The sequence below is a fragment of the Schistocerca americana genome, chromosome X, assembly GCF_021461395.2.
Source record: "Schistocerca americana isolate TAMUIC-IGC-003095 chromosome X, iqSchAmer2.1, whole genome shotgun sequence".
NCBI lineage: Eukaryota > Metazoa > Arthropoda > Insecta > Orthoptera > Acrididae > Schistocerca > Schistocerca americana.
This window is the reverse complement of record NC_060130.1, coordinates 120,708,008-120,722,577: the sequence shown is the minus strand read 5'-3', so window position 1 is coordinate 120,722,577 and position 14,570 is coordinate 120,708,008.

Below are 14,570 nucleotides of genomic sequence, written 5' to 3'. Positions count from 1 at the left end.
CTATTATATGGGACAAACTGGAAGATGTGTCAGTGTCACGTAGAAGGAACATTTATTTGGAAAAAGAGGCACTAATGAACATAATTCCACTTTTGTTGATCATCAGTTATTTTCTGGTCACAAAGCGAAAATTGTTGAAGAAATTTCCATTTTACACATGGAAAGAAAGGTTACAGACTCGACGTACACGAAGATCTGGAGATTTTCGAGCATATTTTTGGAGAAAAATGGCCTCATTTTCAACGAACATTTACAATTACGTAACAAAAGCTTTTTCAATGGCTTTAATCCACTACTCGGCGATTTTTGATTCCTTTATTTTTATAGTGTCTTCCTGTCTCTATTTCTGAAACATTTTTTTCTTCAAATCTCATGTAGATGTGTACTGCTATAAGTTTCCTTCGTGCAGATGTTTTTGGACTGTGCAGCTGTTTGTGTAATTATTTTACAATACTCGGTACTTTACATAATTTGGAAATTTGTGTGCTTAGAGCAATTTGAACCATTTTGGAAATTTGTGGTAAGTTTCTATGGGACCAAACTGCTAAGGTCGTCGGTCCCTAGGCTTACACATTACTTAGTCTAACTTAAACTGACTAACGCTAAGGACAACACACACACCCACACCTGAGGGAGGACTCGAACCTCCGACGGGGGGAAACTCGTGAACCGTGGCACGGCGCCGCAGAACGCTCGGCTACCCCGCGCGGTGCGTACTTTGCGTGATGGGCAATTCAGTAAAGCCTAACAGATAGTTCTTAGCTGTACTGCATTTACTTGACTACTTGGTATTTTCAAAAATACATTTAGCTCTCATCCTTTGAATGTTGTTTCTAATAGTTAGCTGTTGTTTAATTCGATTATTTCTGTTACAATGTCTCATATCAGCGTATGTTACTTTCCGCGCCCAATAGGCGGCGCAACTTGTGCATTCATTTCGTAGTAGCAATGTAAGCCACTGGGCCGTTCAGTCTGATGTTGTTCCTCGCAAGGTGTACGTACCAAAGGCTGGAACATTCTTAAATTTTGACTTGAGCTTTAAACTTTGACAATTGCCTTCTTTGCAGTGTAACTTTAAATAAGTAACCTTTTACTTTATGAGATTTTTCATCTTGGTTAATATTTACGTCAAACTTATTTCTCTGTGTTATTTTGTAGTACTTTTCAATTATCATTCTGATGAAGACATCCTTAGAGGCATCAAAACCTAGGTAAATGTATTAAACAATTATTAGCAACCGATTGGCTGTGGTATTTCCCCATTGAAACTTATATACGTTTGCTAAAAGACAGCCATGTTAAAAACTCCATTTATATAACTAAAATTAGTATATAGCGATACGGCATTCGATAATACACAAGTTAACAACTGAAATCGCTTGTTTCTGACACTCTAAACTGAAAGTTTCGTGTGTCAATTCAGTACCTGATAATAGAGCGTAAGTGGTGTTATTCTCACAGTAATAAGGAAATCACAAGCATTAACAGAAAAGCGTTATAGATTCACGAATATAGCAACATTTCACCCTTCTAAATCTCTGCCACAGATGATAAATAGGTAGTTTAGTGATGTAATTCTTATTTTATCATATAACTGATTATCGCGGTGCCGAAACGTGTCATTTATGTGGAGATAGAATAAAAATTAAGCTTTCGGTGTCCGAAATTTGATGTTTGATAGAAAAATTTCAGTTCAAATTTTTATCATCTTCGGTGAAAGAACGCAAATGAACAGCAAGATGTACTATGAGTACCACATCACTTGGCTCCGCAAAATTTTTGCCTTGAGCTGCTATAAATAGAAACAAAGCCTTGCGCCTTTCACATCAAGACTCGAGGTATGTGAAAAACATTGAGTATGGGTTGTAATGGCAATGCCGATCCGTCGTAAAATGTCTGGCCGCAAGTCTGGCGCTCACGTTGCCTTCTAAGCACCAGGCTTCTACAATTAAACAAAATATTCATTGACATTTACGTACTTGCATCGTGCTGTAGATGCAAAATTGGTCCGCAACTTCTTTTATAATTGAAATTCATGGTTGTAGCTCCGTAATAAGTTGCATGGAGAAGTGTCTCTTTTTATTTCTTGATGGTGATCAGTTTCTGACACCTGTGTGCATTTTCCAACCATCCGTATCGTTAGTGTGACAAATACAGGCGATAGCCTGTGTACAAAAACTGCCCCTGAAGTGACGATCAAAGAGGCACTATGGCCGACGTAGCAGTAAATAGACCACATTAGTGAACTCTCTCACTGCAGGGGCATGTTCTGTACATAGTCTATCACCTGTATTTGTCACATTAACGATAAGGATGATCTGAAAATAGACACAGGTGTCCGGAACTAGTCACCGTCAAGAAAAAAAAGCACTTCTCAATACAACTTATGACGGAGCTACAACCATTTATTTCAAATACATTGTCATGTGTCAGAGTGACTTTCAGTCACTAACGGCGTGAATATCCTGATTATCTGTGGGTTAATCTGCAGAAGCATAGCTCCAACCCAAAAAAACGCGGTGTTTTATGGTAATCTGGTCATTCGCATAAATGAAATAAACTGATTCTCCGATTTCAAACCCCATACATTTTGTCGTTTCAGTTTTCCCGTCCCAATAAGTGTCAGAGACAGACAAGATCCAACGAAGAGGGGCATGCTTCGTCACGTGATTGATTAGTAAGCATGAGAGCGTCGCAGAGATGTACAACGCTGGTGGCAGCGGATACTAGACGGGGACTGTGTACCACAGTGAGGTGGTTGTTCAGATTCCGAGAGCGTCCGTCCCTAAAGCAGTGGCGCAATATGTCAGTTCCTCCCACACATGTTTCATGCAATGACCACAATTAGAAAATCAGAGAAATTAGAGCTCATACAGAGGTTTATCAGCAGTTGTTCTCCATTCGCGAATGGAACAGGGGAGAGGAAAATAATGTTGGTAAAAGAATTACCCTCCGCCACACACCATAAAATACAGATGTACGTGTAGATAAAGATTACTAATATTAATTGCGAGCAAAATTATTCGATTCACAGCCTAATGTCGTATACTATCTCCATCATTTCAATATGCTCAAAGGAATATAAAATGGCATTTTTAGCTTGTTAACAACCTAGCTCGTCTTGGCGCTGGTAAAATTTAGTATCTATTGCCAAATGACTTTACTGGCCTAGCGTAATTTGTTTGGGGGCCACGAATAAAATTCAGAGAACAACATTAGATATGTGAATACCATCAGTTTCATATAATTTACGCGATGTAAGCAGCGCACAACAGGAGAGTTCTCTGGAGGCATGAACGTTGTGTGTTCCATTTAGAATTGGAGTTTCGAGTGACATCTAATGGCACTTATGGGAGCACTTCATGATGAAAGTAATATGTGTACAACCAATGTAATGTTTATGCTGATCACCGGTCTATGTGTGTGTGTGACTGAATATGCATTGGAGGCTGGCCGAGGTGACACAAATAAAACAAAAATAAAATAATAAAAACAGACATGATCTACGTGATTAGCTCGCGTTACAGCATTGCCCTTATGAAGCTTTATAGGCATTGTGATGCAGTGTTGAATCCCATGCCGTAATTCTTTGTCACGGACTGTTTATATAGGCTTACTCGTGCCACGCAATGAATCATGTCCACATCAAGGTTCGTTTCAACGAAAGCAGGGAGCTGAGGCATCTGATAAGCTCCTGCAAAACTTTCTTTATATGGACAAAGTTAAACTGCATCCAATGCTGTGCTTTACTCTGTGCGTAATTAACTGAAAACCACAAGTTTTGGATTCACGTGTTTTTTCTTTACGCAGTTGTTCTGAAACGACTGCGATCTATTGGATGCCACGTAGATGACTTGCCTATCTCTAACCAGCGATCCAATTGGGGAAAGGAGAGCTACAGCGTAACGTGCCACGTTTAGTTTCTGGCGAATCTCCACATCAGTGAGAGGTGAGTGCTAGGTTGAAAGGCAGAGTGAAAAAATGTCACCCAGTCAGGATAATACTCTACAATCTTTCGGCTTCCAGGCAAATGCTGTACCACTGGACCATCGCATCAGATGTGAAGATGGTGGTTGTGCTTTCTGGTGACCCAAGAAACCGCTGTTCTCGAGTTACGACGGCTGTTCGCTATGTGACCGTGGTATCGCTTTTGTATCTTGACTTTAGTTGATCATAATTCAGACAATTTGTACAGAATATTTATAAGTTACATACAAAAAACTTTCCTCCTTAATCAGAGCACCTATTAATCGAAACCGGATCAAAATCCCTACAGCAGTTCCTGTGATTAGCCTAAACATAAAGACGGACGCGAGGAGGCGACTTGATTTACATATAGAGAAAAGATGTTTTGTAAACGACCCATTTTCGAAGCTGAAATATGGATTTCCACTGAACTTCGCTGCATTATGTCAGTGTTTCTACCAAAGATCATCCTAGAACTGATTTAGTAGGCGTATCTCGTGCACTCTGCTACAAGATTACCATCAGCCGCAGTAAACTAAATCCGTATAGCATTCAATGCCAGAACTGTGACTGGAGAGACGGTGACGATGGTCAGCGAACATTGCAGTACTTCAATTTGCTATTAGATTTGCTGCAGAAAGCTATTGATCGTCCTACTCTACACTCCGCGAGCGAAAATTATTAAGAGAACTGCATTATAAGGATAATGAGACATACCAGAAAATGAGTGGCTTTGACTGAGGCAATACGTACCGTGAATAACAGCTACATCGACCTGCTCGTTAAAAAGTTATTTCTTTACTAGCCACCTTAACGGCGGCCGCGACTTCACCAGCCCTGCCTCCCAAGAAATATTCCTCGGATCCCAGCGCTAAATTTGTGACTGCTTGGTATGACATACGTTCATGATTAAATACGCAGAGCACAGGGTGCAGCCAACTGCAGGTGGTGGCTCACGTCGGTACTAATGATGTGTGTCGCTTTGAATCTGAAGAGATTCTCTCTGGTTTCGAGCGGCTAACAGAAGTGGTAAAAGGTGCCAGCCTTGCTTGCAAGATGAAAGCAGAGCTTACCATTTGCAGCACAGTCGACGAGGACGATTGCGGACCGCTGGTACAGAACCAAGTGGAGGGGTCTGAATCAGAGGCTCAGACGGTCCTCGACCGTGTAGGCTGCAGATTACTCGACTTGCGCCATAGGGTGGTTGGGTTTTGGGTTCCGCTGAATAAGTCGGAAGTCCACTACACGCAGGAGGAGGCTACGCGGATAGCAGGGGCTGTGTGGCGCGGACTGGCCGTTTTTTAGGTTATAGGATCTCGTGAAACCACAAAAACGGCTTCAGTCTCAAAGGGTGCACGCCCAGCAGAGGAAGAACGTAGATACAGGAATCATCGGTATAACAGTTGAAAATTGTCGTAACTGTGTTGGGAAAGTACCAGAGCTCCAAGCGCTAATAAAAAACACAGATGCTCAAATCGTTATCGGCACTGAAAGCTCCTGAAGCCGGAGATATGCTCAGCTGAAATTCTTGCGAAGAACCTAACGGTGTTCCGAAAGAATAGGCAACACACAATTGACAGTGGCGTGTTTGTTGCTGTTAGAAGTAGTTTAACTTGTCGCGAAATTGAAGTCGATATCTCCTGTAAGTTAGTATGGACAAAGATCATTGTTGACAACCGGAATAAAATAATAATTGGATTCTTTTACCAAACTCCCAATTCAGATCATACAATTTCTGAAAGGTTCAAACAAAACTTGAGTTCGATTTCAAACATGTACCCGACTCATACAATTATAGTTAGTGGTGACTTTAATTTACACTCCATATGTTGGCGAAAATACACGTTTCAATCCGGAGATACGCATAAAACACCATCCGAAATTGTGCAAAATGCATTCTCAGAAAATTATTTCGATCAGTTAGTTGATGAGCCCACGCTACTAGTAAACTGCTGTGAAAGAACTTGACCTCTTAGCAACAAATAACCACGAGCTAAGAACGAGAATCACTAAGGATACAAGGATTAGTGAACACGGGGTTGTCGTAGCGAGATTGAATACTGCAGCCCGCAAATCCTCCAAAAATAAAAGAAAAATATATCTATTCAACAAAGTAGATAAAAATTTGCTTGATGCTTTCCTGAGAGATAATCTCCACTCCTTTCAAATTAACAATTTAAGTGTAGACCAGATGTGGCTTGAATTCAAAGAAATAGTATCGGCAGCAACTGAGCGATAGATACCAAATAAATCAACAAACGACAGTACTGATCCACCTTGGTACACAAACGGGTCGGAACACTGTAGCAGAAACAACGAAAAACACATGCCAAATTTAAACGGACGCAAAATCCCCAAGATTGGCGATTTTTTTCAAAAGCACGAAATTTAGCGCGGACTTCAATGCGAGATGCTTATAATTGTTTCTACATCGAAACCTCGTCTCAAAACCTGGCAGAATATCCAAAGAGATTCTGGTAGTTTTTGTAGTATGCCAAAGGCAAGACAATTAATGCCTTCTCTACGCGACAGAATGGAAATCCTATCGACGACTGTGCTGCCAATGCAGAATCGCTAAACACAGCGTTCCGGAATTCCTTCACCAAAGACGAGGAAGTAAATTTTCCAGAATTCGAATCAAGAACAGCTGCAAACATGAGTACACTACTGACCATTAAAATTTCTACACCACGAAGATGACGTGCTACAGACGCGAAATGTAACCGACCGGAAGAAGATGCTGTGATATGCAAATGATTAGTTTTTCAGAGCATTCACACAAGGTTGGCGCCGGTAGAGACACCTACAACGTGCTGACATGAGGAAAAATTCCAACCGGTGAAACGTTGCTGTGATGCCTCGTCTAAGGAGGAGAAATGCGTACCATCACGTTTCAGACTTTGATAAAGGGCGGATTGTAGCCTATCGAGATTACGGTTTATCGTATCGCGACATTTCTACTCGCGTTGGTCGAGATCCAATGACTGTTAGCAGAATATGCAATCGGTGGGTTCAGGAGGGTAATACGGAACGCCGTGCTGGATCCCAACGGCCTCGAATCACTAGCAGTCGAAATGACAGGCATCTTATCCGCATGGCTGTAACGGATCGTGCAGCCACGTCTCGATCCCTGAGTCAACAGATGGGGTCGTTTGCAAGAGAACAACCATCTGCACGAACAGTTCGACGACGTTTGCAGCAGCATGGACTAACAGCTCGGAGACGATGGCTGCGGTTATCCTTGACGCTGCATCACAGAAAGGAGCGCTTGCGATGGTGTACTCAACGACGAACCTGGGTGCACGAATGGCGAAACGTCATTTTTTCGGATGAATCCAGGTTCTGTTTACAGCATCATGATGATCGCATCCGTGTTTGGCGACATCGCGGTGAACGCACATTGGAAGCGTGTATTCGTCATCGCCATACTGGCGTATCACCTGTCGTTATGCTAAGGGTGCCATTGGTTACACGTCTCGGTCACCTCTTGTTCGCATTGACGGCACTTTGAACAGTGGACGTTACATTTCAGATGTGTTACGACCCTAGGCTCTACCCTTCATTCGATCCCTGCGAGAACCTAAATTTCAGCAGGATAATGCACGACCGCATGTTGCAGGTCCTGTACGGGCCTTTCTGGATACAGAAAATGTTCGACTGCTGCCCTGGCTAGCACATTCTCCAGATCTCTCAACACCTGAAAACGTCTCGTCAATGGTGGCCGAGCAACTGGCTCGTCACAATATGCCAGTCACTACTCTTGAAGAACTCTGGCATCGTGTTGAAGCTACATGGGCAGTTGTACCTGTACACGCTATCCAAGCTCTGTAAGACTCAATGCCCAGGTGCATCAAGGCCATTGTTACGGCCAGAGGTGGTTGTTCTGGATTCTGATTATTCAGGATCTATGCACCCAAACTGTGTGAAAATGTAATCACATGTCAGTTGTAGTATAATATATTTGTCAATGAATACCCGTTTATCATCTGCATTTCTTCTTGGTGTAGCAATTTTAATGGCCAGTAGTGTACAACACTTGAACTTCTTCACTTGGATTCATATGACGTGACTGATTAACATATACAACATGCTGTATGTAGTAAATAAGGTTCCTTTGATTTCGAACAGGGAATTACATTTAATTTAGAAGCACTATGCACGTTATTTTGAAAGCTCCCTATAATGTAACTGGTACTTATGGATTTTTTCGATACAAAACTACATCCAAACGGTTCAAAAAGTTTGCATTACCGGTCTCACTGCTAACTTATGTGAGCTTATAATCAAGGGGAGTAAGGCATGGAAGAATAATCCTTATGAAACAAAAAAAAGAAACGTTACTGTGAAGCAAAGAAAACTATAGCCAAACTAAAGGCAGTGTTCTCGGAAGTATATGCTATTTTGCACGTCTGTGAAACCAAACTTACTAGTTGGTACCATTCAATAGCACCCTTGACCTACCCAGATAGCTGTGGTTGTTTACGCGGTGCTTCCAGGACAGGAAGGTGTGTCAGCCTCAGATCGAACCCGCACAGTCTTCCTTCGGCAGTGTAGCGGCACAGACGTCTTGTTTACGTCATCACCGCGCAGCTTGCACACTGAGTTGTTTGCGTGATTCAGCTGTCTTAGTGCGCTATATTTTCTTAGAAGAATGGCTTATGTCCACTGAAAATCGACACTGAAGGTCAGCTTTTCTACACGACATGACACAACACGACCAAAGGGACACGAAATTGAACAGTTTATCAAAGTGAAGTGAAGTTTGATTATAATGGTCTTGTAGCCGTCCACCCGTCCATAGTGAGCAGTATGTATGTGAAACGGATTAATGACAAAGTTGTTGTTGTTGTTGTTGTGGTCTTCAGTCCTGAGACTGGTTTGATGCAGCTCTCCATGCTACTCTATCCAGTGCAAGCTTCTTCATCTCCCAGTACCTACTGCAACCTACATCCTACTGAATCTGTATAGTGTATTCATCTCTTGGTCTCCCTCTACGATTTTTACCCTCCACGCTGCCCTCCAATACTAAATTGGTGATCCCTTGATGCTTCAGAACATGTTCTACCAACCGATCCCTTCTTCTAGTCAAGTTGTGCCACAAACTTCTCTTCTCCCCAATCCAATTCAATACCTCCTCATTAGTTATATGATCTACCCATCTAATCTTCAGCATTCTTCTGTAGTACCACATTTCGAAAGCTTCTATGCTCTTCTTGTCCAAACTATTTATCGTCCATGTTTCACTTCCATACATGGCTACGCTCCATAAAAATACTTTCAGAAACGACTTCCTGACACTTAAATCTATACTCGATGTTAACAAATTTCTCTTCTTCAGAAACGCTTTCCTTGCTATTGCCAGTCTACATTTTATATCCTCTCTACTTCGCCCATCATCATCTATTTTGCTCCCCAAATAGCAAAACTCCTTTACTACTTTAAGCGTCTCATTTCCTAATCTAATACACGCATCAACACCCGACTACATTCCTTTACCGTCGTTTTGCTTTTGTTGATGTTCATCTGATACCCACCTTTCATGACACTGTCCATTCCGTTCAACTGCTCTTCCAAGTCCTTTGCTGTCTCTGACAGAATTACAGTGTCATCGGCAAACTCAAAGTTTTTATTTCTTCTCCATGGATATTAATACCTACTCTGAATTTTTCTTTTGTTTTCTTCACTGCTTGCACAATATACAGATTGAATAACATCCGGGATAGGCTACAACCCTCTCTCACTCCCTTCCCAACCACTGCTTCCCTTTCATGCCCCTCGACTCTTATAACTGCCATCTGGTTTCTGTACAAATTGTAAATAGCCTTTGGCTCCCTGTATTTTACCCCTGCCACCTTTAGAATTTGAAAGAGTGTATTCCAGTCAACATTGTCAAAAGCTTTCTCTAAGTCTACAAATGCTAGAAATGTAGGTTTTGCCTTTCCTTAATCTAGCTTCTAAGATAAGTCGTAGGGTCAGTATTGCCTCACGTTTTCCAATATTTCTACGGAATCCAAACTGATCTTCCCCGAGGTCGGCTTCTACCAGTTTTTCCATTCGTCTGTAAAGAATTCGCGTTAGTATTTTGCATCCGTGACTTATTAAACTGAATGTTTGGTAATTTTCACATCTGTCAACACCTTCTTTCTTTGGGATTGGAATTATTATATTCTTCTAGAAGTTTAAGGGTATTTCGCTTGTCTCATACATATTGCTCACCAGATGGTAGATATTTGTCAGGACTGGCTCTCCCAAGGCCGTCAGTAGTTCTAATGAAATGTTGTCTACTCCCGGGGCCTTGTTTCGACTCAGGTCTTTCAGTGCTCTGTCAAACTCTTCACGCAGTATCGTATCTCCCACTTCATCTTCATCTACATCCTCTTCCAGTTCCATAATATTGTCCACAAGTACATTGACCTTGTATAGACCCTCTATATACTCCCTCCACCTTTCTGCTTTCCCTTCTTTGCTTGGAACCTGGTTTCCATCTGAGCTCTTGATATTCATACAAGTGGTTCTCTTTTCTCCAAAGGTCTCTTTAATTTTCCTGTAGGCAGTATCTATCTTACCCCTAGTCAGATAAGCCTCTACATCCTTACATTTGTCCTCTAGCCATCCCTGCTTAGCCATTTTGCACTTCCTGTCGATCTCATTTTTGAGACGTTTGTATTCCTTTTTGCCTGCTTCATTTACTGCATTTTTATATTTTCTCCTTTCATCAATTAAATTCAATATTTCTTCTTTTACCCAAGGATTTCTACTAGCCCTGGTCTTTTTACCTACTAGATCCTCTGCTGCTTTCACTACTTGATCTCTCAAAGCTACCAATTCTTCTTCTACTCTATTTCTTTCCCCCATTCCTGTCAATTGTTCCCTTATGCTCTCCCTGAAACTCTGTACAACCTCTGGTTCAGTCAGTTTATCCAGGTCCCATCTCCTTAAATTCCCAACTTGTTGCAGTTTCTTCAGTTTTAATCTACAGTTGATAACCAACAGATTGTGGTCAGAGTCCACATCTGCTCCTGGAAATGTCTTACAATTTAAAACCTGGTTCCTACATCTCTGTCTTACCATTATATAATCTATCTGAAACCTGTCAGTATCTCCAGGCTTCTTCCATGTATACAACCTTCTTTTATGATTCTTGAACCAAGTGTTAGCTATGATTAAGTTGTGCTCTGTGCAAAATTCTATTAGGCGGCTTCCTCTTTCATTTTTTAGTCCCAATCCATATTCACCTCCTACGTTTCCTTCTCTACCTTTTCCTACTACCGAATTACAGTCACACATGACTATTAAATTTTCGTCTCCCTTCACTATCTGAATAATTTCTTTTATTTCATCATACATTTCTTCAATTTCTTCGTCATCTGCAGAGCTAGTTGGCATATAAACTTGTACTACTGTAGTAGGCATGGGCTTCGTGTCTATCTTGGCCACAATAATGCGTTCACCATGCTGTTTGTAGTAGCTTACCCGCCCTCCTATTTTTTTATACATTATTAAACCTACTTCCGCATTACCCCTATTTGATTTTGTATTTATATCCCTGTATTCGCCTGACCAAAAGTCTTGTTCCTCCTGCCAGCGAATTTCACTAATTCCTACTATATCTAACTTTAACCTATCCATGTCCCTTTTTAAATTTTCTAACCTACCTGTTCGATTAAGGGATCTGACATTCCACTCTCCGATCCGTAGAACGTCAGTTTTCTTTCTCCTGATAACGACGTCCTCCTGAGTAGTCCCCGCCCGGAGATCCGAATGGGGGACTATTTTACAACGGAATATTTTACCCAAGAGGACGCCATCATCATTTAACCATACAGTAAAGCTGCATGCCCTCGGGAAAAATTACGGCTGTAGTTTCACCTTCCTTTCAGCCGTTCGCAGTACCAGCACAGCATGGCCGTTTTGGTTAGTGTTACAAGGCCAGATCAGTCAATCATCCAGACTGTTGCCCTGCAACTACTGAAAAGGCTGCTACCCCTCTTCAGGAACCACATGTTTTTCTGGCCTCTCAACAGGTACCCCTCCGTTGTGGTTGCACCTACGGTACGGCCATCTGTATCGCTGAGGCACGCAAGCCTCCCCACCAGCAACGGCAAGGTCCATGGTTCATTGGGGGGAATGACATAGTAAGTGATAGAATTTCACGTGCAACTAAAAGTGGTCTTAAATTATGTTGCTTGGATGGACTGTTGTGGCTGTGCCCTCTTGTAATGTTTTGTGTTTCCTGGCTGGCTGGATGAGGAGAGAGTGGTATGACAGGTGGGTGGCTGGTTTCCTCTCACTACAGCATAAACCGCACATGTGGTTAAAACACACTTTATTACAGCAACCAATTGAGTACTTAACTTCAGTGGTGTCCAATATGGAGTTCTCTGGTTAACAGCAATCAAATTACATGTACTAATTCTTGAATCTTGTTTGTGTCCATATCACAACTATACACAATGACTAATGTTCCTTCACAGCTAGGTATGGTGCTTGGTGACAACTATCACTGTGGAAGACAAGTGCACAGTGCGATGTATTGAGGTGCAATGCTAACTAATTCCCGATGCGATGTACTGAAGTTCTGAGATTGAAAGAGTGGGCCATTGAGACATCTCGGTCGGTGGCGGTATGCACGCTGCCCAGGGGCTACTTATCGGCGTGTAGCCTGGGGGCGTGTCTCGTCTTCTCTTGTCAGAGGCGCGCCTAGTTCAGCGCCTGCTATGCAATGTTTCCTAGAGCGGACCAGTGTGTGGCGAAGGCATATGCCAGCACATGGACCATTGGTGATGTAACTGTGGAACATGGAGGACTTGAAGCGCAGATAATTCATGTATTTGAACTCCCTTTTGAGGTCCCTTCAGAGATAGTAGTATCTGCATTCTGCCTATAAGGGAAGGTGATTAGCCATACAGCTGAAAAGTGGGCTCAATTAACCTAATATCCAGCTTCTGCAGGGTATTACAGACCTGCATCGAGATAACCAAACGTACGCCATACTACTTATATACTGGTAGCTGGCACGCTATTATGATTTATTATGGCCAACCAGATGTTCTGGAGATGTAGCCAAGAAGGACACCTGCATTCCAGCTGTATGCAACACAGAATCACACAGTTGCCACCTGGAAACAAGTGGGTCACAACCACCCTGACATCCCTCCTGCTGACGTTTGTCGAGTTCTCCAAAACGACCTCTGACCATTGTCCTTGCTGACTGCTGCTACTGCACCATTGCCATCTCTAGTGGTTGGACCACACCAGCTTGATAGCATTTTAGTCTACCTCTGGAACACAATACAGCAACGATTCTGCTTGACACGGATTCGACACGTCTATAGTAGGTTCCCACAGGTATGTGGCACTAGATTTCTACGCACGGTCACCACGCAGTTCCCGTAAATTACCGGCAGGTGGTTTGTGGGCGCGGGCTGGTGTCCGATAGAGTCCTAGACGTATTCCATTGGGTTCAGATCGAGCGCAAGTGGTGCCCAAGACATCAACGTACCTTCACCGTCATGCTCTTCAAACCACTGTACTAATCTGGCTTTGTGACACGGACAGTTATCGTGCTGCAACATGCCATCGCCGTCGGGGAAGACGTCAAGCATGAAAGTAATTAGGTGGTCAGCAATAATGTTCACGTAGTTCACAGTTTCCATGGTGCCTTCGTTTAGTACTATAGGTCCTATTGAAGCCTAGATGAATGTCCCCCATAACGTAATATCGCCCCCAATGGTCTGCATCCGTTGCGTGGTGCATGCTTCGAGCAGTCGTTCGGCTGGATGACGGCATATGCGGGCACGATCATCCACCTGGTTTTATAAGAAACGTGGGTTATCTGACCAGGATTGACTCACGGTCCAATCGCGATGTTCCAGTCCCCACTGCAGTCGTAATCGTCTGTGTAGGAGCACGTCGGGGTCGTCTGTTGTAAAGCCCCATGTGCAACAATATGCGCTGAACGGCGAAACGCCTATGCGAACACCAGCGTTGTACTCTGTCCTCAGAGCGCCCACAATCGCCACCTATATTGCTTCATAAAGCGGGCAATTCTCCGAACTCCATATAATGTCATGAGAAGTGGACGTCCATCACTTTGTCACTACTCGTGGATTCGCAGTCCTTCAAACGTAGCACTTCAATAATACACTCTAAGACAAAAAAGAGACGTACCATAAAGGAATTATCCGAATGGAACAAAAATCGGTGGACGTGATGCGCATGTACAGACAAACAAATAATTACAATTGCATAATTTATTCAAGAAAAAGAGCTTCACAAATTCAGCAAGCCATTAATGCATTGGTTCATCTCTGGCCCTGAAGCAAACAGTTATTCGGCTTGGCACTGATTGACAAAATTGTTGGATGTCCCCCTGCGGAATATCGTACCAAATTCTGTCCAATTAGCGCGTTAGTTCGTTAAAATCGCGAGATGGTTGGAGGACCCTGCCCATGATGCACCAAACGTTCTCAGTTCTCTGCTCATCGGGGCTCAGTTCGAAGCGGGACATCACTCTGAAAACAATTTTTCTCCAGTCAATGTGTTTTCAGGCCGAATACGTGTCTGGAGACGCCCCGTACAGCGGTGGGATACCAACCTGACTG